Here is a 23,214-nt window from a genome sequence, read left to right on the forward strand (position 1 = left end):
TAAAATTCATTGTGGTAATGTCTAGAAACAAAATTAGAAAAATATTGTCTTTGTCCAAATATATATGGACCTAACTGTACATATCCTGGACTAAGCACAGCTGCACTTTTGTATGCACCAATGAGTTTTTCTACTCGGCATACCTTATACTTTGCCCAGAGATAAACGGTTTTTAACCTTGGGCGAACCCCTCTGCATCTCTCTGTATCTCCCTGCACCCTGAAGAGGACCATAACTACAGAGGTACATCACCTATCCACCAAGTCTGGTATATTCCTAATTTATCATTTAACCAGAGACCCTAAAAAAGCTAATACAACTATCCACAGCTCCAGGGGAAGTCCAACACTAAACTGGACCAAAAACTATCCTTCTACCACCAATTCAGGTAAATATACTTCGAGAAATAAGAACCTAAATCCTAAACATCCATTTTGATTTTTAGAACAGAATCGTCCTGCAAACTGATCCTCTACTGACCTATCATATCCCTCCAACCCCAATTTCCAGGTAAAAATCTTCTTATAATTTCACCCCCAATTAGGCCACCCACTAGAATACTTTTATTTATTATCTTTCTTTCCTCCCATAGGATATTATCTCCATGTGGAACCAACCACTACAAAACTAAGAAGCACAACGCACTTTACTTAGGATCATCAGGATTTGCATATAACTCTATTTATCCTTTGCTCTTATCAAAATATTTTTTATCCGATTATTATTGTTCTAAATAAATTCGTATTTTATACAGCTAACATCTCCTCTTTTATTCTTTAGAATTAAGCACTTATATGTTACAAACTTTGAGACTAGCACAGGTTTATATATAATTCTATATATATTTCTTCCATCTGTTATTTACCCACAAGACAATTGTGGTAGTTGTCTCCCTTGCAGCAGATCAAAGTTCTACCTATTAGCGCCACCACTCCCCTTTTCTCCTTACAATAAGAATAAGAGTTAAAAAAGAAAAAAAAAGAAAATTGTATACTCACCTCACTAAACAACTGTCTCGCCCAGACCTCCGCTTGCTTCCTCTGGCTCCAGTCTCTTCTGATCTTCCTCCACTCTGTACCAGTGCTTCCTTTGCTGTGTAAGCTTCAGGTGATGCATGTTGAGATGTCATGGTCTGCATCACCCAAGGCCTACTTGGCAGAAAAAATGCCAGCGCAGAGTGGAGGAAGACCAGAAGAAACTGGAGACTTGTTCAAAAGACACAGCTCCCACCCGGAGCCAGCGGAGGACAGTCCAGAGAGCTGTGGTGGTGTGTCAGGTGAGAGACGAGTTGAGTATATTATTTTTTAACCCCTTCCTGGTGCCCTACTATCCATCAAAATTGTGCAGGCTGACATTTTACTTCTTATGTAACAAAGATCACAAAAGAATTTGGACTAAGGTGAAATTCGAGGTGAATTTGATTTGTTTCAAATTGATTCACTAATCTCTATCTGTGTTAACAGACAGTAACTTCATATGGGTCTTTAAGAGGCTAAAGGTTCCAAATACTGGAAAAACACTTTTTTCCTCTTCACTACTGATAGCAGATGATGAAGCAATAGCCTTGTTCATTTATGAATATTCTGTGACCATATTCCAAGTTTGGTTTTAAATTTATATTCATGATATCACATTTTCATCATTATTATATCTCTATTTTACCTGAAGAGGAGGAATATATAGCTAAAAACCTGACAGAATACAGAGCGTTAAATATTCAACAAACAATTGTAGCAGCCTGAGAAGAATCTGTGACTTCTCTGCATTTAGTGGTTACTCCTCACCTGTGTGGTTATCTGTAGGAATCTCCTCTTTACACCGCTCATCACCCCTCACATATGTCTCTGTAGTATTAATATGGGTCAGATCTTCACCCTGAAACAAATATTGTAAAAGTCACAGACAGATGGAGAAGTCACATCTATGATCAGCTCTAATCCTGCCATCTCCACCGTTCTCATTACACAAGTATAAAACATATAATACTGGTGGATAAAGGAAGACTGAGCACAAGACCTTCACAGCCGGCTACACATCATAGGGGAGATCTCATGACACCTTCTCTCCATCTACCTGATGATCCTGAGGAACATTGGGATCTTCTTGTTTACAGTCCTGTGGAAGAAGAGGACGGGGACATCTCTCTGGTGTTGTCCTCTTACTGGATAAAACTGGAGGAAACACATACAGGGACTGAATTCATTCTTTACATACAGATAATTATAGGCCGTGTGTATTCAGTACTGTCTATTACCTGGTGATGTGAGGGGCTGGGGAACCTCCATCATGACGTCCTTGTAGAGATCTTTGTGTCCTTCTAAATACTCCCACTCCTCCATGGAGAAATGGACGGTGACGTCCTGACACCTTATAGGAACCTGACACAGACAAAGATTCCGTCATCCCCCGATCCCATCATAGGGACAATGTCCCAGCATTCCCAGCAATGTCACCTCTCCAGTCAGCAGCTCAATCATCTTGTAGGCGAGATCTAGGATCTTCTGGTCATTGATGTCCTCATGTATCAGGGGGTGAGGTGAAGGCCCTGTGATTGGGCTCAGGGGTCTTCCCCATCCCTCAGACGCAGGGGCCTGACAGCACTCCCTAGAGGTCTTCTTCACTACTGTGTAATCCTGGTTATGGAGAGACACATTAATAAATCTCACTACAGACATCTCCAGAGTCCTCACCTCTCCAGTTCTGTCCATCTGTTATTCCCATAGATGAGAATGATGTAATGTGATGTCATCAGAATCTCTCACCTCTCCAGTAAGCCGGAAGAGGATCTCTAGGGTGAGGTGTAATATCTTCTCCGCCATCATGTCCCTGTCCCTATCCATCCTTGATGGGTCAATCAGGAAAATTCTCTTATATAGAAGATCTCCACTGAAAGGATCTGATATTGTAGGAACCTGAATGGGGAGAAAATGAGCCGATATAACGTCATAAAGATCCCATGTAATAATATAGTTATTGGAGATTATAAGGGGAATGATATAATGAGAGATAAACTGTAGGTGTTGTATTCTCTATCTTTGTTTAGACTGCATCATTAGGCAGATCTTTTATGTTTTAGGTCAGAGTACAATGCATCTTTCCATGAATGCTACACCCAATCACTGGCCACCAAAGTGATACCAGCATGTATAGCATATTACCCCAGCATGTATAGCATATTACCACTGTAAATCATCATAGGGTAAACAGCGTAAATAATGGGATCCCATTGTAAACAATGTGGAAGTTGCTGTGATGTAAACAGAAACATACTATAAGAGAGTGACACCTCGCTATCCTATTATAATAATACGGTATGCAACACGATTTGCAGTCTGGGGGCAGGAAGTGTCAGGACACTGTTGCTGCATATACAAAAATTACAATATATCCATAAAAATCAAATGCTATCCATAAGTCATATGATTTTTTTTTTGTGCACACATAGACTTGAATGGGTGAGTCTCCAATTTACGGTAGAAACTAGTCCAAGCTGCAATTTTTTCATAGGCAGAGTCAACTTCTCTTCTCCACTGCCCGACTGAATAACATTGGACTGAGTGCTGTCTGTTTTTTTTTCACGGACAGCACTCAGACCAAAAACACTTTTGTGTGAATCATGTGAATGAGACCTTACGGTGAGTGAATCAACCAAATTTCTAAATCCGATTTGATCAAATAAGGCCAGGAAAAGCCTATGTTACTTCTTTTTCTATCCTGCTGTGGTTATCCTTTGGCTCCTGGTATCTTCAGAGCTGACTAGACCCCATGTCAGCATTATGTTACAAGACCTATTCAGTGCTGAAGATACCAGGAGCCGGTGGAAGGCACAGCATCGGTCGGAAGAGGCTGCAGCAAGCCAAAAAACACCAACCTACAAAGCGAACTACAAAAATTTGGATTCAAGCGGATTCCATTCTTTTGTAAAATTCAAGGCGAATTCTCTTCACCTTGAACAGATTTGTTCATCTCTATGATACAAGATTCTTGAATTTTAAACACTAAGGGAAGGTTTTGACACTGAACCTCTTGCGATATTGACTTCACCATCCAAGGAATCCACATTTCTCATTAACCTCACTTCTGGGCCTATCTACTTTTGATAATTTTGCCACATTGTCTGAGAGATCTATTGCTCCAGGGACATTAGTCAGAGATTCTAAGTTTGATGATGGCTATGTAATGTAATTGCCTTGTGAAGGTAATGTCTATTACCTTTCTCTTCTAAATCGGCGCTGACCTCCTGCTCATCGCAATCAAGTGACCACTCCACATAGAGATCTTTCTAAAACATATTTCTTGTGTAGATATTGTTACAAAATTTCATAATCAATGGTAAACTAGGGCTATAGAGGTTTAGACTTCGAGCAAGACCATCCAGTATAAAAAGTGTTTCCAATTTCCTCACACCCTCTTAAAGGGAATAAACAGCACTGCACTAGCGCATAGTGACGTCATTCACATCAATGATAGCCAGAAACTTGCGCAGGGCTGTTTTATGCTCTGCTCACAGTATGGCAGCGCAGAGTGCCCCTGCTCGGTCAAGTGAGGCTACTGCGCAGGCGCGATATCACAGTTCGCAATGTTAATAATGCGTCCACATCAATCAAAGCAGGAGGACGTGATTAGGAGCAGAGAGGAGGGACAGACACCGCAGCAAGGACATCCATCGTACCAGACTACCCTCATTTACATACAGCGTGGGAGGAGTTAAAGGTGGTGGCATTTATTCATAGGCCCAAAAACTGGTGACAGGTTCCCTTTAAAGGCAATGGTGCTCAATAGAAAAAAACTTATTCACCTCCTACAAGTCGTTCCGGGGATGTCGGCAAGCACGTGACATTATGTTATTCTTTTGTCTTGTGTTGCTGTTTTGTCTATCAGTTCTATTTCTTTTTTTTCTATTGATGGATATCGGTGAAGGCATGTTTCTTTCTGTGTGACGATGTATAGATTTTAATTATACTATATGTTTTGAGAGATCTGATTTTTGGGGATATGGGAATTGCAAATATTTTATTTTTCTATTATTTTTTGTTTTAACTTCTTTATTTTTGCATTGGGAAAAGAGGAATACATTAAACTTTTATTGTTTTTAAATCTTCCAAACATTTACTATTTACTTTTCTTTTTAATTTCCCTAGGGGACTTAAACCTGTAATAGCTTCTACTCTATGGCCTCAAACCCAGAGTGACCTCCCCTGTATACATGATCACATCCAGAGTTATATTACTGTACATATACACATGGCAGAACTGGGGGAAGGGGGCACTATCTCCAGGAATGGAGGGGATAATGCCCCCTGTATACATGAGCACATCCAGCGTTATATTACTGTACATATACACATGGCAGAACTGGGGGAAGGGGGCGCTATCTCCAGGAATGGAGGGGTTAATGCTCCCTGTAAACATGAGCACATCCAGCATTATATTACGGTACATATACACATGGCAGAGCTGGGGGAAGGGGGGCACTATCTCCGGGAATGGAGGGGTTAATGCCCCCTGTATACATGATCACATCCAGCGTTATATTACTGTACATATACACATGGCAGAACTGGGGGAAGGGGGCGCTATCTCCAGGAATGGAGGGGTTAATGCCCCCTGTATACATGAGCACATCCAGCGTCATATTACTGTACATATACACAAGACAGAACTGGGGGAGGGGGGCATTATCTCCAGGAATGGAGGGGTTAATGCCCCCTGTATACATGAGCACATCTAGCGTTATATTACTGTACATATACACATGGCAGAGCTGGGGGAAGGGGGGCACTATCTACGGGAATGGAGGGGTTAATGCCCCCTGTATACATGAGCACATCCAGCGTTATATTACTGTACATATACAGTGCCTACAAGTAGTATTCAACCCCCTGCAGATTTAGCTGGTTGACACATGCGGAATTAACTTGGCATTGTGACATTTGTACTGTAGATCAGCCTGGAAGTGGGAAATGCACTGCAGCAAATTTTTTTTTTTTTTTTTTTAAACGTAAAAAGTTAATTCAGAGTGTCATTTATTATTCAACCTCTCAAATCACAAGAATTCTGTTTGGTCCCCCTAAAGTATTAAGAAGTAGTTCAGGCACCAAGAATAATGAGCTTCACATGTGTGGATTAAAGATCTCTTTTGCCAGCCTTTTCTGACTATTTAAGACCCTCCCCAAACTTGTGAACAGCACTCAGACATGGTCAACATGGGAAAGACAAAGGAGCATTCCAAGGCCATCAGAGACAAGATCGTGGAGGGTCACAAGGCTGGCAAGGGGTACAAAACCCTTTCCAAGGAGTTGGGCCTACCTGTCTCCACTGTTGGGAGCATCATCCGTAAGTGGAAGGCTTATGGAACTACTGTTAGCCTTCCACGGCCAGGACAGCCTTTGAAAGTGTCCTCCCGTGCCGAGGCCAGGCTTGTCCGAAGAGTCAAGGCTAACCCAAGGACAACAAGGAAGGAGCTCCGGGAAGATCTCATGGCAGTGGGGACATTGGTTTCAGTCAATACCATAAGTAACGTACTCCACCGCAATGGTCTCCGTTCCAGACGAGCCCGTAAGGTACCTTTACTTTCAAAGCGTCATGTCAAGGCTCGTCTACAGTTTGCTCATGATCACTTGGAGGACTCTGAGACAGACTGGTTCAAGGTTCTATGGTCTGATGAGACCAAGATCGAGATCTTTGGTGCCAACCACACACGTGACGTTTGGAAACTGGATGGCACTGCATACGACCCCAAGAATACCATCCCTACAGTCAAGCATGGTGGTGGCAGCATCATGCTGTGGGGCTGTTTCTCAGCCAAGGGGCCTGGCCATCTGGTCCGCATCCATGGGAAGATGGATAGCACGGCCTACCTGGAGATTTTGGCCAAGAACCTCCGCTCCTCCATCAAGGATCTTAAGATGGGTCGTAATTTCATCTTCCAACAAGACAACGACCCAAAGCACACAGACAAGAAAACCAAGGCCTGGTTCAATAGGGAAAAAGTCAAGGTGTTGGAGTGGCCTAGTCAGTCTCCTGACCTTAACCCACTTGAAAACTTGTGGAAGGAGCTCAAGAATAAAGTCCACATGAGACACCCAAAGAACCTAGATAACTTGGAGAAGATCTGCATGGAGGAGTGGGCCAAGATAACTCCACAGACCTGTGCCAGCCTGATCAGGTCTTATAAAAGACGATTATTAGCTGTAATTGCAAACAAGGGTTATTCCACAAAATATTAAACATAGGGGTTGTATAATAATTGATCCACACTTTTATGTTTAAAATTTAATAAAATTCAACTGAGCAACATAACTTTTTGGTTTGTAAGATTTATGCTTCTGTTCATAAAACCTACTCTCGTTTGCAGTTTGAAGGCTCTAACTTATTTGCATCTTATCAAACCAGCTAAATCTGCAGGGGGTTGAATACTACTTGTAGGCACTGTACACATGACAGAACTGGGAGAAGGGGGCACTATCTCCAGGAATGGAGGAGTTAATGCCCCCTGTATACATGAGCACATCCAGCATTATATTAATGTACATATACACATGGCAGAACTGGGGGAAGAGGGCACTATCTCCGGGATTGGAGGGGTTAATGTCCTCTGTATACATGAGCACATCCAGCGTTATATTACTGTACATATACACATGGCAGAACTGGGGGAGGGGGGCACTATCTCCGGGAATGGAGGGGTTAATGCCCCCTGTATACATGAGCACATCCAGCGTTATATTACTGTACATAAAGTACAGACCAATAGTTTGGACACACCTTCTCATTTAAAGATTTTCCTGTATTTTCATGACTTTGAAAATTGTACATTCATACTGAAGGCATCAAAACTATGAATTAACACATGTGGAATTATATACTTAACAAAAAAGTGTGAAACAACTGAAAATATGTCTTATATTCTAGGTTCTTCAAAGTAGCTACCTTTTACTTTGATGACAGCTTTGCACACTCTTGGCATTCTCTTGATGAGCTTCAAGAGGTAGTCACCGGAAATGGTTTTCACTTCACAGGTGTGCCCTGTCAGGTTTAATAAGTGGGATTTCTTCCCTTATCAATGGGGTTAGGACCATCAGTTGTGTTGAGCAGAAATCAGGTGGATACACAACTGATAGTCCTACTGAATAGACTGTTAGAATTTGTATTACGGCATGAAAATAGCAGCTAAGTAAAGAAAAACGAGTGACCATCATTACTTTTAAGAAATGAAGGTCAGTCAGTCCGAAAAATTGGGCAAACTTTGAAAGTGTCCCCAAGTGCAGTTGCAAAAACCATCAAGTGCTACAAAGAAACTGGCTCACATGAGGACCGCCCAAGGAAAGGAAGACCAAGAGTCACCTCTGCTTCTGAGGATAAGTTTATCCGAGTCACCAGTATCAGAAATCGCAGGTTAACAGCAGCTCAGATTAGAGACCAGGTCAATGCCACACAGAGTTCTAGCAGCTGACACATCTCTATAACAACTGTTAAGAGGAGACTTTGTGCAGCAGGCCTTCATGGTAAAATAGCTGCTAGGAAACCACTGCTAAGGACAGGCAACAAGCAGAGGAGACTTGTCTGGGATAAAGAACACAAGGAATGGACATTAGACCAGTGGAAATCTGAGCTTTGGTCTGATGAGTCCAAATTTGAGAACTTTGGTTCCAACCACCGTGTCTTTGTGCGACGCAGAATAGGTGAACGGATGGACTCTACATGCCTGGTTCCCACCGTGAAGCATGGAGGAGGAGGTGTGATGGTGTGGGGGTCCTTTGCTGGTGACACTGTTGGGGATTTATTCAAAATTAAAGGCATACTGAACCAGCATGGCTACCACAGCATCTTGCAGCGGCATGCTATTCAATCCGGTTTGCGTTTAGTTGGACCATCATTTATTATTCAACAGGACAATGACCCCAAACACACCTCCAGGCTGTGTAAGGGCTATTTGACCAAGAAGGAGAGTGATGGGGTGCTACGCCAGATGACCTGGCCTCCACAGTCACCAGACCTGAACCCAATCAAGATGGTTTGGGGTGAGCTGGACCGCAGAGTGAAGGCAAAAGGGCCAACAAGTGCTAAGCATCTCTGGGAACTCCTTCAAGATTGTTGGAAGACCATTTCCGGTGACTACCTCTTGAAGCTCATCATGAGAATGCCAAGAGTGTGCAAAGCAATCATCAAAGCAAAAGGTGGCTACTTTGAAGAACCTAGAATATAAGACATATTTTCAGTTGTTTCACACTTTTTTGCTAAGTATATAATTCCACATTTGTTAATTCATAGTTTTGATGCCTTCAGTGTGAATGTACAATTTTCATAGTCATGAAAATACAGAAAAATCTTTAAATGAGGTGTGTCCAAACTTTTGGTCTGTACTGTACACACATGGCAGAACTGGGGGGAAGGGACACTATCTCCGGGAATGGAGGGGTTAATGCCCCCTATATACATGAGCACATCCAGCGTTATATTACTGTACATATACACATGGCAGAACTGGGGGAAGGGGGCACTATCTCCGGGAATGGAGGGGTTAATGCCCCCTGTATACATGAGCACATCCAGCGTTATATTACTGTACATATACACATGGCAGAACTGGGGGAAGGGGGCACTATCTCCGGGAATGGAGGGGTTAATGCCCCCTGTATACATGAGCACATCCTGCGTTATATATTACTGTACATATACACATGGCAGAACTGGGGGAGGGGGCACTATCTCCAGGAATGGAGGGGTTAATGCCCCCTATATACATGAGCACATCCAGCGTTATATTACTGCACATATACACATGGCAGAACTGGGGGAAGGGGGCACTATCTCTGGGAATGGAGGGGTTAATGTCCCCTGTATACATGAGCACATCCAGCGTTATATTACTGTACATATACACATGGCAGGACTGGGGGAAGGGGGCACTATCTCTGGGAATGGAGGGGTTAATGCCCCCTGTATACATGAGCACATCCAGCGTTATATTACTGTACATATACACATGGCAGAACTGGGGGAAGGGGGGCACAATCTCTGGGAATGGAGCGGTTAATGCCCCCTGTATACATGAGCACATCCAGCGTTATATTACTGTACATATACACATGGCAGAACTGGGGGAAGGGGGCACTATCTCCTGGAATGGAGGGGTTAATGCCCCCTGTATACATGAGCACATCCAGCGTTATATTACTGTACATATACACATGGCAGAACTGGGGGAAGGGGGCACTATCTCCGGGAATGGAGGGATTAATGCCCCCTGTATACATGAGCACATCCAGAGTTATATATTACTGTACATATACACATGGCAGAAATGGGGGGAGGGGGCACTATCTCCAGGAATGGAGGGGTTAATGCCCCCTATATACATGAGCACATCCAGCGTTATATTACTGTACATATACACATGGCAGAACTGGGGAAAGGGGGGCACTATCTCCGGGAATGGAGGGGTTAATGCCCCCTGTATACATGAGCACATCCAGCGTTATATTACTGTACATATACACATGGCAGCACTGGGGGAGGGGGCACTATCTCCAGGAATGGAGGGGTTAATGTCCCCTGTATACATGAGCTCATCCAGCATTATATTACTGTACATATACACATGGCAGAACTGGGGGGAGGGGGCTCTATCTCCGGGAATGGAGGGGTTAATGTCCCCTGTATACATGAGCACATCGAGCGTTATATTACTGTACATATACACATGGCAGAACTGGGGGAAGGGGACACTATCTCTGCGAATGGAGGGGTTAATGCCCCCTGTATACATGAGCACATCCAGCGTTATATTACTGTACATATACACATGGCAGAACTGGGGGAAGGGGACACTATCTCTGCAAATGGAGGGGTTAATGCCCCCTGTATACATGAGCACATCCAGCGTTATATTACTGTACATATACACATGGCAAAACTGGGGGAAGGGGGGCACTATCTCCGGGAATGGAGGGGTTAATGCCCCCTGTATACATGATCACATCCAGCGTTATATTACTGTACATATACACATGGCAGAACTGGGGGAAGGGGGCACTATCTCCAGGAATGGAGGGGTTAATGCCCCCTGTATACATGAGCACATCCAGCATTATATTACTGTACATATACACATGGCAGAACTGGGGGAAGGGGGGCACTATCTCCGGGAATGGAGGGGTTAATGCCCCCTGTATACATGAGCACATCCAGCGTTATATTACTGTACATACACACATGGCAGAACTGGGGGAAGGGGGCACTATCTCCGGGAATGGAGGGGTTAATGCCCCCTGTATACATGAGCACATCCAGCGTTATATTACTGTACATATACACATGGCAGAACTGGGGGAAGGGGGGCACTATCTCCGGGAATGGAGGGGTTAATGCCCCCTGTATACATGAGCACATCCAGCGTTATATTACTGTACATACACACATGGCAGAACTGGGGGAAGGGGGGCACTATCTCCAGGAATGGAGGGGTTAATGCCCCCTGTATACATGAGCACATCCAGCATTATATTACTGTACATATACACATGGCAGAACTGGGGGAAGGGGGGCACTATCTCCAGGAATGGAGGGGTTAATGCCCCCTGTATACATGAGCACATCCAGCATTATATTACTGTACATATACACATGGCAGAACTGGGGGAAGGGGGCACTATCTCCAGGAATGGAGGGGTTAATGCCCCCTGTATACATGAGCACATCCAGCATTATATTACTGTACATATACACATGGCAGAACTGGGGGAAGGGGGGCACTATCTCCGGGAATGGAGGGGTTAATGCCCCCTGTATACATGAGCACATCCAGCGTTATATTACTGTACATATACACATGGCAGAACTGGGGGAAGGGGGGCACTATCTCCGGGAATGGAGGGGTTAATGCCCCCTGTATACATGAGCACATCCAGCGTTATATTACTGTACATACACACATGGCAGAACTGGGGGAAGGGGGCACTATCTCCGGGAATGGAGGGGTTAATGCCCCCTGTATACATGAGCACATCCAGCGTTATATTACTGTACATACACACATGGCAGAACTGGGGGGAGGGGGCACTATCTCCGGGAATGGAGGGGTTAATGCCTCCTGTATACATGAGCACATCCAGCGTTATATTACTGTACATATACACATGGCAGAACTGGGGGAAGGGGGGCACTATCTCCAGGAATGGAGGGGTTAATGCCCCCTGCGCCCAGTAATGGGGGTCTCAACATACCTCCACCTGCAGAGCCGCCACCACATATATGGCTGTTCTGTGCGCACAGGACCTGTGATGAGGTCACAGGAGGGGAGGAGTCAGGGGTCACATGATCAGGGGCCTCAGTGGATGCAGGACTCTGCTGTGCTGGTTGTCATGGTGCTGGATGAGGAGAAGGTTATGTGTGGGGTCAGGAGGGGTTTACAGTGTGGATGTAGCAGAGCCGCGTGAGTACGAGGTGTACGGAGCAGAGCCGCGTGTGTACGAGGTGTACGGAGCGGAGCCGCGTGTGTACGAGGTGTACGGAGCGGAGCCGCGTGTGTACGAGGTGTACGGAGCGGAGCCGCGTGTGTACGAGGTGTACGGAGCGGAGCCGCGCGTGTACGAGGTGTACGGAGCGGAGCCGCGCGTGTACGAGGTGTACGGAGCAGAGCCGCGTGTGTGCGAGGTGTACGGAGCGGAGCCACGTCTGTACGAGGTGTACGGAGCGGAGCCGCGTGTGTACGAGGTGTACGGAGCGGAGCCGCGTGTGTACGAGGCGTACGGAGCGGAGCCGCGTGTGTACGAGGCGTACGGAGCGGAGCCGCGTGTGTGCGAGGTGTACGGAGCGGAGCCGCGCGTGTACGAGGTGTACGGAGCGGAGCCGCGTGTGTTCGAGGTGTACGGAGCGGAGCCACGTCTGTACGAGGTGTACGGAGCGGAGCCGCGTGTGTACGAGGTGTACGGAGCGGAGCCGCGTGTGTACGAGGCGTACGGAGCAGAGCCGCGTGTGTACGAGGCGTACGGAGCGGAGCCGCGTGTACGAGGCGTACGGAGCGGAGCCGCGTGTGTACGAGGTGTACGGAGCGGAGCCCCGCGTGTACGAGGTGTACGGAGCGAAGCGGTGTGTGTACGAGTTGTGCGGAGCCGCGCGTGTACGAGGTGTACGGAGCGGAGCCGCGCATGTCCGAGGTGTACGGAGCAGAGCCGAGTGTGTACGAGGTGTACGGAGCGAAGCGGTGTGTGTACGACGTGTACGGAGCAGAGCCCCGCGTGTACGAGGTGTACGGAGCGGAGCCGTGTGTGTACGAGGTGTACGGAGCAGAGCCGCGCGTGTACGAGGTGTGCGGAGCAGAGCCGCGCGTGTACGAGGTGTGCGGAGCAGAGCCGCGCGTGTACGAGGTGTGCGGAGCAGAGCCGCGCGTGTACGAGGTGTACGGAGCGGAGCCGCGCGTGTACGGAGCAGAGCCGCGCGTGTACGAGGTGTACGGAGCAGAGCCGCGCGTGTACGAGGTGTACGGAGCAGAGCCGCGCGTGTACGAGGTGTACGGAGCGGAGCCTCGCGTGTACGAGGTGTACGGAGCGGAGCCGCGTGTGTACGAGGTGTACGGAGTGGAGCCCCGCGTGTACGAGGTGTACGGAGCGAAGCGGTGTGTGTACGAGTTGTGCGGAGCGGAGCCGCGCGTGTACGAGGTGTACGGAGCGGAGCCGCGCGTGTACGAGGTGTACGGAGCGGAGCCGCGCGCGTGTACGAGGTGTACGGAGCGGAGCCGCGCGTGTACGAGGTGTACGGAGCTAAGCGGTGTGTGTACGAGGTGTACGGAGCGGAGCCGCGCGTGTACGAGGTGTACGGAGCAGAGCCCGGCGTGTACAAGGTGTACGGAGCGAAGCTTTGTGTGTACGAGGTGTACGGAGCGGAGCCGCGCGTGTACGAGGTGTGCGGAGCAGAGCCGCGTGTGTACGAGGTGTGCGGAGCAGAGCCGCGCGTGTACGAGGTGTACGGAGCAGAGCCGCGCGTGTACGAGGTGTACGGAGCGAAGCTGTGTGTGTACGAGGTGTACGGAGCGGAGCCGCATGTGTACGGAGCAGAGCCCGGCGTGTACAAGGTGTACGGAGCGAAGCGGCGTGTGTACGAGGTGTACGGAGCGGAGCCGCGCGTGTACGAGGTGTGCGGAGCAGAGCCGCGCGTGTACGAGGTGTGAGGAGCAGAGCCGCGCGTGTACGAGGTGTACGGAGCAGAGGCGTGCGTGTACGAGGTGTACGGAGCGAAGCGGTGTGTGTACAAGTTGTGCGGAGCGGAGCCGCGCGTGTACGAGGTGTACGGAGCGGAGCCGCGCGTGTACGAGGTGTACGGAGCGAAGCGGTGTGTGTACGAGGTGTACAGAGCAGAGCGGCGCGTGTACGTGTTGTGCAGAGCCGCGCGTGAACGAGGTGTACGGAGCGGAGCCGCGTGTGTACGAGGTGTACGGAGCGGAGCCGCGCGTGTACGAGGTGTACGGAGCGGAGCCGCGTGTGTACGAGGTGTACGGAGCGGAGCCGCGTGTGTACGAGGTGTACGGAGCGGAGCCGCGTGTGTACGAGGTGTACGGAGCAGAGCCACGCGTGTACGAGGTGTACGGAGCTGAGCCGCGTGTGTACGAGTTGTGCGGAGCGGAGCCGCATGTATACGAGGTGTACGGAGCGGAGCCGCGCGTGTATGAGGTGTACGGAGCGACGTGTGTACGAGTTGTGCGGAGCGGAGTTGCGTGTGTACGAGGTGTACGGAGCGGAGCCGCGTGTGTGCGAGGTGTACGCAGCGGAGCCGCAACGGTACAAGCTGTGCGGAGGGGAGCCGCGTGTGTACGACGTGTGCAGAGCCGTGTGTGTGCGAGGTGTACGGAGCGGAGCATCATGTGTGTATGAGGTGTACGGAGCGGAGCCGCATGTGTACGAGGTGTACGGAGCGGAGCCGCGTGTGTACGAGGTGTACGGAGCAGAGTCGCGTGTGTACGAGGTGTACGGAGCAGAGCCGCGTGTGTACGAGGTGTACGGAGCAGAGCCGCGTGTGTACGAGGGGTATGGACAGAGCCGCGTGTGTAAGAGGTGTACGGAGCGGAGCCGCGTGTGTACGACGTGTACGGAGCGGAGCCTCGTGTGTACGACGTGTACGGAGCGGATCCGCGTGTGTACGAGGTGTACGGAGCGAAGCCGCGTGTATACGAGGTGTACGGAGCGGAGCCGCGTGTGTACGACGTGTACGGAGCGGAGCCGCGTGTGTACGACGTGTACGGAGCGGAGCCGCGTGTGTACGACGTGTACGGAGCGGAGCCGTGTGTGTACGAGGTGTACGGAGCAAAGCGGTGTGTGTACGAGGTGTACGGAGCGGAGCCGCGCGTGTACGAGTTGTGCAGAGCCACGCGTGTACGAGTTGTGCAGAGCTGCGCGTGTACGTGGTGTACGGAGCGGAGCCGCGTGTGTACGAGATGTACGGAGCGGAGCCGCGTGTGTACGAGGTGTACGGAGCGGAGCCGTGTGTGTACGAGGCGTACGGAGCGGAGCCGCGCGTGTACGAGGTGTACGGAGCGGAGCCGCGCGTGTACGAGGTGTGCGGAGCCCCGTGTGTACGAGGTGTACGGAGCGAAGCGGTGTGTGTACGAGGTGTACGGAGCGGAGCCGCACGTGTACGAGGTGTGCGAAGCAGAGTCGCGTGTGTACGAGGTGTGCGGAGCAGAGCCGCTCGTGTACGAGGTGTACGGAGCAGAGCTACGCGTGTACGAGGTGTACGGAGCCGCGCGTGTACGAGGTGTACGGAGCGGAGCCCCGCGTGTACGAGGTGTACGGAGCCGAGCCGCGTGTGTACGAGGTGTACGGAGCGGAGCCACACGTGTATGAGGTGTACGGAGCTGAGCCGCGTGTGTACGAGTTGTGCGGAGCGGAGCCGCATGTATACGAGGTGTACGGAGCGGAGCCGCGCGTGTATGAGGTTTACGGAGCGGCGTGTGTACGAGTTGTGCGGAGCGGAGTCGCGTGTGTATGGAGCGGAGCCGAGCGTGTACGAGGTGTACGGAGCGGAGCCGCGTGTGTGCGAGGTGTACGCAGCGGAGCCGCAACGGTACAGGCTGTGCGGAGCGGAGCCGCGTGTGTACGACGTGTGCGGAGCCGTGTGTGTACGAGGTGTGCAGAGCCGTGTGTGTGCGAGGTGTACGGAGCGGATCCGTGTGTGTGCGAGGTGTACGGAGCGGAGCCGTGTGTGTACGAGGTGTACGGAGCGGAGCCGCGTGTGTACGAGGTGTACGGAGCGGAGCCGCGAGTGTGCGAGGTGTACGGAGCAGAGCCGCGCGTGTACGAGTTGTGCGGTGCAGAGCCGTGTGTGTATGAGGTGTAGTGAGCGGAGCATCATGTGTGTATGAGGTGTACGGAGCGGAGCTGCGTGTGTACGGAGCGGAGCATCGTGTGTGTATGAGGTGTACGGAGCGGAGCCGCGTGTGTACGAGGTGTACGGAGCGGAGCCGCGTGTGTACGAGGTGTACGGAGCGGAGCCGCGTGTGTACGAGGTGTACGGAGCAGAGTCGCGTGTGTACGAGGTGTACGGAGCAGAGCCGCGTGTGTACGAGGTGTACGGACAGAGCCGCGTGTGTACGAGGTGTACAGAGCAGAGCCGCGTGTGTAAGAGGTGTACGGAGCGGAGCCGCATGTGTACGACGTGTACGGAGCGGAGCCTCGTGTGTATGACGTGTACGGAGCGGATCCGCGTGTGTACGAGGTGTACGGAGAGAAGCCGCGTGTATACGAGGTGTACGGAGCGGAGTCGCGTGTGTACTAGGTGTACGGAGCGAAGCGGTGTGTGTACGAGGTGTACGTAGCGGAGCCGCGCGTGTACAAGGTGTACGGAGCGGAGCCGCGTGTGTACGAGGTGTACGGAGCGGAGCCGCGTGTGTACGAGGTGTACGGAGCGGAGCCCTGCGTGTACGAGGTGTACGGAGCGAAGCGGTGTGTGCACGAGGTGTACGGAGCGGAGCCGCGCGTGTACGAGGTGTACGGAGCGAAGCGGTGTGTGTACGAGGTGTACGGAGCGGAGCCGCACGTGTACAAGGTGTGCGGAGCAGAGCCGCGTGTGTACGAGGTGTACGGAGCGGAGCCGCGTGTGTACGAGGTGTACGGAGCGGAGCCCTGCGTGTACGAGGTGTACGGAGCGAAGCGGTGTGTGCACGAGGTGTACGGAGCGGAGCCGCGCGTGTACGAGGTGTACGGAGCGAAGCGGTGTGTGTACGAGGTGTACGGAGCGGAGCCGCACGTGTACAAGGTGTGCGGAGCAGAGCCGCGTGTGTACGAGTTGTGCGGTGCAGAGCCGTGTGTGTATGAGGTGTAGTGAGCGGAGCATCATGTGTGTATGAGGTGTACGGAGCGGAGCTGCGTGTGTACGGAGCGGAGCATCGTGTGTGTATGAGGTGTACGGAGCGGAGCCGCGTGTGTACGAGGTGTACGGAGCGGAGCCGCGTGTGTACGAGGTGTACGGAGCGGAGCCGCGTGTGTACGAGGTGTACGGAGCAGAGTCGCGTGTGTACGAGGTGTACGGAGCAGAGCCGCGTGTGTACGAGGTGTACGGACAGAGCCGCGTGTGTACGAGGTGTACAGAGCAGAGCCGCGTGTGTAAGAGGTGTACGGAGCGGAGCCGCATGTGTACGACGTGTACGGAGCGGAGCCTCGTGTGTACGACGTGTACGGAGCGGATCCGCGTGTGTACGAGGTGTACGGAGAGAAGCCGCGTGTATACGAGGTGTACGGAGCGGAGTCGCGTGTGTACTAGGTGTACGGAGCGAAGCGGTGTGTGTACGAGGTGTACGTAGCGGAGCCGCGCGTGTACAAGGTGTACGGAGCGGAGCCGCGTGTGTACGAGGTGTACGGAGCGGAGCCGCGTGTGTACGAGGTGTACGGAGCGGAGCCCTGCGTGTACGAGGTGTACGGAGCGAAGCGGTGTGTGCACGAGGTGTACGGAGCGGAGCCGCGCGTGTACGAGGTGTACGGAGCGAAGCGGTGTGTGTACGAGGTGTACGTAGCGGAGCCGCACGTGTACAAGGTGTGCGGAGCAGAGCCGCGTGTGTACGAGGTGTACGGAGCGGAGCCGCGTGTGTACGAGGTGTACGGAGCGGAGCCCTGCGTGTACGAGGTGTACGGAGCGAAGCGGTGTGTGCACGAGGTGTACGGAGCGGAGCCGCGCGTGTACGAGGTGTACGGAGCGAAGCGGTGTGTGTACGAGGTGTACAGAGCGGAGCCGCACGTGTACAAGGTGTGCGGAGCAGAGCCGCGTGTGTACGAGGTGTGCGGAGCAGAGCCGCGCGTGTACGAGGTGTACGGAGCAGAGCCGCGCGTGTACGAGGTGTACGGAGCGGAGCCGCGTGTGTACGAGGTGTACGGAGCGGAGCCCCGCGTGTACGAGGTGTACGGAGCGAAGCGGTGTGTGTACGAGGTGTACGGAGCGGAACAGCGCGTGTATGAGGTGTGCGGAGCAGAGCCGCGCGTGTACGAGGTGTACGGAGCGAAGCGGTGTGTGTACGAGGTGTACGGAGCGGAGCCGCACGTGTACGAGGTGTGCGGAGCAGAGCCGCGTGTGTACGAGGTGTGTGGAGCAGAGCCGCACGTGTACGAGGTGTACGGAGCAGAGCCGCGCGTGTACGAGGTGTACGGAGCGGAGCCGCGCGTCTACGAGGTGTACGGAGCGGAGCCCCGCGTGTACGAGGTGTACGGAGCGAAGCGGTGTGTGTATGAGTTGTGCGGAGCGGAGCCGCGCGTGTACGAGGTGTACGGAGCGGAGCCGCGCGTGTACGAGTTGTACGGAGCGGAGCCGCGCGTGTACGAGGTGTACGGAGCTGAGCCGCGTGTGTACGAGTTGTGCGGAGCGGAGCCGCGCATGTATGAGGTGTACGGAGCGGCGTGTGTACGAGTTGTGCGGAGCGGAGTCGCGTGTGTACGGAGCGGAGCCGAGCGTGTACGAGGTGTACGGAGCGGAGCCTCGTGTGTGCGAGGTGTACGCAGCGGAGCCGCAACGGTAAAAGCTGTGCGGAGCGGAGCCGCGTGTGTACGACGTGTGCGGAGCCGTGTGTGTACGAGGTGTGCAGAGCCGTGTGTGTGCGAGGTGTACGGGGCGGAGCCGTGTGTGTGCGAGGTGTACGGAGCGGAGCCGTGTGTGTGCGAGGTGTTCGGAGCGGAGCCGTGTGTGTACGAGGTGTACGGAGCGGAGCCGTGTGTGTACGAGGTGTACGGAGCGGAGCCGTGTGTGTACGAGGTGTACGGAGCGGAGCCGTGTGTACGAGGTGTACGGAGCAGAGCCGTATGTGTACGAGGTGTACGGAGCAGAGCCGCGTGTGTACGAGGTGTACGGAGCAGAGCCGTGTGTGTACAAGGTGTACGGAGCAGAGCCGCGTGTGTACGAGGTGTACGGAGCAGAGCCGCGTGTGTACGAGGTGTACGGAGCGGAGCATCGTGTGTGTATGTGGTGTACGGAGCGGAGCTGCTTGTGTACGGAGCGGAGCATCGTGTGTGTACGAGGTGTACGGAGCGGAGCCGCGTGTGTACGAGGTGTACGGAGCGGAGCCGCGTGTGTACGAGGTGTACGGAGCAGAGCCGCGAGTCTACGAGGTGTACGGAGCAGAGCCGCGAGTGTACGAGGTGTGCGGTGCAGAGCCGCGTGTGTATGAGGTGTACGGAGCGGAGCATCATGTGTGTATGAGGTGTACGGAGCGGAGCTGCGTGTGTACGGAGCGGAGCATCGTGTGTGTATGAGGTGTACGGAGCGGAGCCGCGTGTGTACGAGGTGTACGGAGCAGAGTCGCGTGTGTACGAGGTGTACGGAGCAGAGCCGCGTGTGTACGAGGTGTACGGAGCAGAGCCGTGTGTGTACGAGGTGTACGGACAGAGCCGCGTGTGTACGAGGTGTACAGAGCAGAGCCGCGTGTGTAAGAGGTGTACGGAGCGGAGCCGCGTGTGTACGACGTGTACGGAGCGGATCCGCGTGTGTACGACGTGTACGGAGCGGATCCGCGTGTGTACAAGCTGTGCGGAGCAGAGCCGCGTGTGTACGACGTGTACGGAGCGGAGCCGTGTCTGTACGAGGTGTGCAGAGCCGTGTGTGTACGAGGTGTACGGAGCGGAGCCGCGTGTGTGCGAGGTGTATGCAGCGGAGCCACATGTGTACAAGCTGTGTGGAGCCGTGTGTGTACGAGATGTGTGTACAAGGTGTACGGAGCGGAGCCGCGTGTGTACGAGCTGTGCGGAGCGGAGCCGCGTGTGTGCAAGGTGTGTACGACTTGTACGGAGCAGAGCTGCGTGTGTACAACATGTGCGGAGGCATGTGTGTGCGAGCTGTGCGGAGCGGAGCTGTGTGTAATTATAAATGTAAGCTATTCTATGTGGAAAAATGAAATGGGACAAACATCTAAAGGGAACCTGTCATGTTACTTGTACTGTCTACACTGCCCCCATTGCATTGTTAGTGATGCAATATGCATTACTAACACTTTTTTCATTAAAATCGGCGCTATAATCTTTTGTAAAAAGCACTTTATATACTTATATCTTACCTGCTCGTTTAGTTATAGGGGTGTGCTTCATGGCATTCAGTTCGGCTTGTCGCCACCCACGCCATTTCAATTCTATTCCAGGTTTGCGCCGACGTCACTACAATCGGCATTTAAATCCCGCTCTTGCGCATTGTCGATCTGTGAGCCACAACGAGCGGCTCACCGCGTGTGCGCAGTGAAGCTGTGTGTAGTTCCACAGCTTCAGTGTGCGAATGCGCCAGAGCCGCTGCGTGTCACAGTCTGTGAAGCTGTGGAACTACACACAGCTTCACTGCGCACACGCGGGGAGCCGCTCGTAGCGGCTCACAGATCGACAGTGCGCAAGAGCGGGATTTAAATGCCGATTGTAGTGACGTCGGCGCAATCCCGGGAACACAATTGAAATGGCGTGGGTGGCGACAAGCCGAACTGAACGCCATGAAGCACACCCCTATAACTAAACGAGCAGGTAAGATATAAGTATATAAAGTGCTTTTTACAAAAGATTATAGCGCCGATTTTAATATTGCATCACTAAAAATGCAATGGGGGCAGTGTAGACAGTACAAATGACATGACAGGTTCCCTTTAAGCAGTGAATTCCATTTTTTCCTTCAGTCCTATTGCCACATTGAAATAACATCCATCTCCCCTGTACAGTGTCCATTTTAGGACATGATCAGATATCAAAATCAGACATCAGAATGATGTCAGTTTGAGGCTAAATACCCTGTCTGAGAACTGATTCTGACAAGTGACTTTTACAACTGTAATAATAAAACAAAATGTCACTGTTCACTGATGGGACTTGAACCCAAAATTCTATGTTCAGAAGCCAGTGCACTAACCACTGAGCTATATACTCAGTTGTGAAAACCTGAGAGTTCTATTTGGTTATATGATTTTTAGTGCAAATCTGATTGAAATTCATTGGCACTAATGCACAGACTGCAAGCAAGCCAAATTCAAATGATGTTTGATTCTGATGTGTGAGTCTGATGTGTGACTTTCTTCAAACCTCAGAATCACAATGACTTTTAGTCACCCTGAGTATTTTCATGGTTGATCTCATAAGACAAGAAAAGCTACTAGCTACTATCACTTGACTGGATAATGCAATGGTAAGGTGTCAGCCTCTGAAACTACAGTGTCAGAGTTTCAAATCCCCATAGGAATAAGATTTTTTTATATATAATTATATAATTATGCCTATTTAGCACACAAACTACAGGGGTGTTTTACTTTTAATATCTGACATTCTGATTGTCATCCTGATGTGTTAAGAGTTTCAGACACGCTGTCTATTTGCATGGTGAATTACATAGCCAAAGTAAATTGGGAGGCAATAATTTACTACATATCTATTTCCAAGTGACTTTATATTTGCAAAATTTGTTAAAGGGGTCTAATGATCAAATTTCTTTATTGTAAATTTTTATTTCCATCCACCCAAGTACTGGCTTCAAACTCACAATTTACTTTGGCTATGTAATTTACTATGCAAATAGACAGCGTGTCTGAAACTCTTAACACATCAGGATGGCAATCAAAGTGTCAGATATTAAAAGTAAAGCACCCCTGTAGTTTGTGTGCTAAATAGGCATAATTTAAAAAAAAAAAAAAAAAACATTCTTATTCCTATCGGGATTTGAACTCTGACACTGTAGTTTCAGAGGCTGATGCCTTACCATTGATTATCCAGTCAAATGACAGCAACTAGCAGCTTTTCTTGTCTTATGAGATCAACCATGAAAATACTCAGGGTGACTAAAAGTCATTGTGATTCTGATGTTTGAAAAAAGTCACAAATCAGACTCACACATCAAAATCAAACATCATTTGAATTTGGCTTGCTCGCAGTCTGTGCATAAGTCCCAATGAGTTTCAATCAGGTTTGCACTGAAGATCATATAACCAAATAGAACTCTAAGGTTTTTACACCTGAGTTTATTGCTCAGTGGTAAGTGCACTGGCTTTGGGACACAGAATTTTGGGTTCAAGTCCCATCAGCGAACAGTTACCTTTTATTATTATTATTACAGTTGTAAAAGTCACTTGTCAAAGTCACTTGTCAGAATCAGTTCTCAGACAGGGTATTTAGGCTCAAACTGACATCATTCTGATTTTTGATTTTGATATCTGATCATGTCCTAAAATGGACACTGTACCCCTGCCGTGTAACAAAATGGCTGTGAGTGATATTTTTGAGCAGTGGAAGGAACTTGCTGCAAATCAGCCACAAATTAACATTACAGAATGGGATCACCCAGTGTTGAGGTACAAAGGACATAAAAGTCACCAACCCTCTGCTGACTCCATAACTGCAGAGTCCAAACATCCTGTGGCATTAACATTAGAGATGAGTGGATCAGGCTAAATTTGAATTTCCCATTTCACACAAATATTCCAGGAAACTCAATTTGTGGAGAATAATTGAACATCCCATATTATGTTCATGGTCTTTCCAGACCCCATAAAATAAATATAATTTGAAAAAAAAAAGCCTTATTCTTTGCTCACCTTTCCGGAACCTCGTTCTTCACTGTCTCCCTTCAGGTCCTCATTGGTTCTTTTTATTGTGTAAGGTTGCTAATGGTCGTGTAATTGACGGGAGATATGTATCACAGAGATGGCTGGTCTCTGTGATGTAACCCGGTATATTTTCTCTAGTGCACACATGCACTAAGAGGATTAATTGGTGCACCTGGGAG

At 50.4% G+C, this 23,214-nt stretch overlaps 1 protein-coding gene and 1 pseudogene across 1 annotated transcript in view; both read right to left on the minus strand.

The window, feature by feature from the left end:
* The window catches only part of LOC141271883 (uncharacterized), a 235,008-nt gene extending 222,722 nt beyond the window's left edge, over positions 1–12,286 (minus strand). The window contains exon 1 of the mRNA XM_073682092.1: positions 12,228–12,286. The gene's annotated coding sequence lies outside the window, so the exon portion shown is untranslated. The remainder of the gene's footprint in view (positions 1–12,227) is intronic.
* LOC141271432 (uncharacterized) overlaps positions 1–23,214 on the minus strand; it is a 310,526-nt pseudogene that overhangs the window by 153,634 nt on the left and 133,678 nt on the right.

This window comes from Phyllobates terribilis, unplaced genomic scaffold, assembly GCF_046119375.1.
Source record: "Phyllobates terribilis strain yellow unplaced genomic scaffold, ASM4611937v1 Scaffold_5__5_contigs__length_657084704, whole genome shotgun sequence".
NCBI classification, from domain to species: Eukaryota; Metazoa; Chordata; class Amphibia; order Anura; family Dendrobatidae; genus Phyllobates; species Phyllobates terribilis.